Here is a 4,444-nt window from a genome sequence, read left to right on the forward strand (position 1 = left end):
TTTATGACAGCAACTATACATTTTCACATGAGCACATGGTTAGTGATACCACAAATGCGGATAATTCAGAGATTTCAATTAATGGTGAACCTTCCTTTTATGAAGAAGTTGGCATGAGCAAGGTATTTATGGTGGAGTAGGAAGTTCAGATTTATCCTTGGCTTGCTCTAAGGGGTTGTTCATCTTACCCAGAGATTTATCACCCAGCTTTTATGAGATGGCCACAACCTACTTGTTGATTGGTGATTTTTCTTGTTGGTATATTAGAGCTATCAATGATTTTCCTGTGTATGTTGGTAATATATTCACTGATTCTATTTGGCCTTCAAGGGACAATGAGTTATTTGCAAATGAGTGGGGAGAACACACATTACCCTACATTCCACATGAGTTGTCTACTTTTTTAATCTAGCAGGATATTGAAGACAATGTTAGCACTCATGATGTTGGTGATTCACCAACCACTCTTTCCTTTACCCAGGATCATGTTGATTGGATAATTGAGGATCCAGGTGTTAATAGTATCTTACATCTAGCAGATTATGTTGTGTTGTTACATAGTCACATGATTATGATCTAGGTGTTTTAGCCTTCTAACACATTAGAGTTCCCAAAGATCAGGATTACTCTGTTTTCACCAGGGTGATATGATGGTGGAGTCAGATTGGTCAAATCTATCCTTATCATTGATACAAATATTACAAGAGTGGTGCAGTGGTATAGTGGTACAGACTTTACAGGAGCTAGTCAGGGGTATCTCAGATAGCACACAAGTTCTCACTTGGGATCTAGGTTGAGCATCCCTATGTATTGCTTTTTATTGGGGAGCTTGTTAGAGAGTTTGGTTGCTATCATCTTGGGGTGGATATTGGTATATCGTTGAGCTCCCATCTTCACTAACACATCAGAGTTCCAAACATTAGGATTACTCTGTTTTCACCATGGTGTTATGATGGTGGAGTTAGATTGGTCAAATCTATCCTTGTCATCAATACAGATATTACAAGAGTGGTACAGTGGTATAGTGGTACAGACTTTGTAGGAGCTAGTCAGGGGTATCTCAGATAGCACACAAGTTCTCACTTGGGATCTAGGTGGAGCATCCCTATGTATTTCTTTTTATTGGGGAGCTTGTTATAGAGTTTGGTTGCTATCATCTTGGGGTGGATATTGGTATATCGTTGAGCTCCCATATTCACTAACACATCAGAGTTCCAAAGATTAGGATTCCTCTATTTTCACCAGGGTGATATGATGGTGGAGTTAGACTGGTCAAATCTATCCTTGTATCGATAAAGATATTACAAGAGTGGTATAGTGGTATAGTGGTACAGACTTTGCAGGAGCTAGTCAAGGGTATCTTAGATAGCACACAAGTTCTCACTTGGGATCTAGGTGGAGCATCCCTATGTATTTATTTTTATTGGGGAGCTTGTTAGAGAGTTTGGTTGCTATCATCTTGGGGTGGATATTGGTATATCATTGAGCTCCCATCTTTACTAACACATCAGAGTTCCAAAGATTAGGATTACTCTGTTTTCACTAGGGTGATATGATGGTGGAGTCAGATTGGTCAAATCTATCCTTGTCATTGATACATTTATTACAAGAGTGGTATAATGGTATAGTGGTACAGACTTTGCAGGAGCTAGTCAGGGTTATCTTAGATAACACACAAGTTCTCACTTGAGATCTAGGTGGAGCATCCCTATGTATTGCTTTTTATTGGAGAGCTTGTTAGAGAGTTTGGTTGCTATCATCTTGGGATGGATATTGGTATATCGTTGAGCTCCCATCTTCACTTGACAATAGAGACTCATAGAATCACTCATGGAGTGAGGCATTCATGCTGACTGAGGGTATTGGCACACAAGGTTGCAACACATGGCAGTTGGTGTCCCTTTATGGGGAGACTTTTGATCCTGGCATTCAGTTATTTGGCACATCAATTCCTATTGTATTGTTTCACCATTCTAGATTTGGGATGATGCATGTTGGGTTACATCAATTGAGGAGTAGAATCTCATTCTCAAGGCGAGTATGGGATCCTGGCATTCGATTTCTGCAAGTATGAGCGAATTGCTGGAGGGCAAGCAATATTTGATAAGGGAGGCTTTGTAATGTCCCCTTTTTCTAGGACATTATAATTATGTGTTGTCAACTCACTTTCCCTAGATTTCGAGGGCAAAATGGTTCTTTACGAGGTTCAGTTCGAGGTTTGGCCTAGACATTTCCAGTTTTAGAACCATCAGAGTAGTTTTGGCAGGTTGTTTAGATACTTACTATTTTTAGTAAGTAAACATAACATAGTATTTTTTTCACTTCAGTGTTGGTTTGGAAGCGTCTCGACGAGAGCTTTCCAACGAGCTATTGCACGTGCTTATTTGAGTTCATTTGGTCAACTATTTTAATGCCTGATGATTATATGGTTTCCTGACTAAATGACTATTAAAGTTCATTTAACTTGTCACTTTATTTTAAAAAGGTACTATGTTCACTTAAGTGACTAAAGGACAAAAAAGGTGCTTTATCTCACATTGCTTAAAAGAGTGTGCATCACATTGGGAAAAGTGATAAAGGTACAATAGGCTCCACATGGGAAGACATGAAGATTATAATATTTAAAATAAATATTAATATGGGAGCTGGAAACAATTGCTAGTTATTTCTTTGAGGACGCAAACCCTTGAAGAAGCATTTGAAGGTTGGATGTAAACCTAGCCTTCTTACAGGTTTTATCTACTTTGCTAATCTAACTGTTATTTATGTTTATAAGATTAGATTATTGGGATTGTTGCATGTTATTGTATTGTTGTTGTATAATACAATAATGTTATTGGGCAGTTATTTGTGTTAATTGTTGGTTTATGTATGAACTTCTAAATATTGAGTGAATAAAATAATATTTTCTGAGTTTCTTCTATGCAAAATTGCTAGTTACAAATCAATTAAAGTTCTGGAATTTATATGGAATATTGGTTTACTATTTCGGTTTTAAATTTTTTTGTTTTATATCAAGGGTTTTTAGTAAAAATATCCAGAAAGGGATATTACAAACAAATGGCTATGAAATACTATGGGGAGATGTATATCGCTATAATTGAGGTTCTCAGTTTTGGGAGGGGATAGAGCTTGTATAGAAAAATACAAAGATGTAAATTTAGAAGCAAAAAATTTCCTTATGACTTCACACTAGCATAAAGCAATTTCTCATACACCTTGACTTAATTCATTGTTTTCCCTTGAAAACAAAAAAATATAGAATGGAATAGGTAGTTTTAATAAAAGAAAAAAATGAGATCTAGAGAAATACCAAATGGAATCATTAATTTATATTGTTCTTTCAATATGTGGATAAACCCCTTCAACCTACTATTATATTTCCTAGAGTTCTTTAATTTTTATGCTCTGAAATTTCTTTTTAAAAAAATCCATAGAGAATTAAAATATCATAGCGTAGGACTTTACTATCACACACATGATGATAATAAACTAGAGTGTACCTTTTAGAGAATGTGTAAAATGGGTAAACCATGTTGCATTGTCATACTTTCTATTAACAAATAAAAGGGGTTAGCACAGTATCAAAACTAAAATTGCTATTAAGATAGAGGTTGATAGGACCAATGAGGATAATAGTGAAGAATCTATTGTAACTAATAATGGATTGTTGACTATACATAATGTTGGCATGATGGTGATGTGCAACAAGGTTAGAGGTATCAAGATGTTTAAATCATCATACTAGTGTTGTCATTGTTGGAAACAAGATGATCTACAACTCACAGATTGACTATATTGAAAGTTTAATTGATCAGGTTGAAATAATTGAGAAGTGTGTGGTGCATCGATGAATAGATAGTGAGTTAAACTTTTTCAAATTTGCAGTAATGTGTTTTATGTTTTTGTGTATGTGGTTGATAGGGATGATTAATCAAAGGTAGATGTATCTATTTCTAGAGTTTCATCTATCAAAGACAAGTACAAGTTAATATTTGGTAATGAATAGGTCATAGTGTGAAGAATAATGTAATTGACAATGATAGTTGTGATGAATTCGTGATCTGGTGATGTTGAAGTCAATGAATGGATTAGTTACCTAGTAAATTATGTTGGGTTGACAACCTGGCACTAATTTCTATATGATGACACTTGCTCATGAAATTTGAATTATATTTGGAGCTAACTAAATGGTAATATGTTTAGGGTCTTTCCACTACTTTAGAATAAGTATAAAGGAGATGACAGATTGATGTGCAATAATTGTTGGTGTGATAACTGTTCTTGTGGTGTTAATACAAAAGGTCAAAAATGTGTTAGAATAATATTAGAGAAGAGCATTCATTAGAGATATGTTGGACGTGTCATGCATTGAGGACAAATATCACATCACTCTTCACTTATTGATCCTAGCATATGAGCAAGTTAAATCCCTTAATTAGGT

The sequence above is a fragment of the Cupressus sempervirens genome, chromosome 3, assembly GCF_028749045.1.
Source record: "Cupressus sempervirens isolate cs-2001-9-10 chromosome 3, ASM2874904v1, whole genome shotgun sequence".
NCBI classification, from domain to species: domain Eukaryota; kingdom Viridiplantae; phylum Streptophyta; class Pinopsida; order Cupressales; family Cupressaceae; genus Cupressus; species Cupressus sempervirens.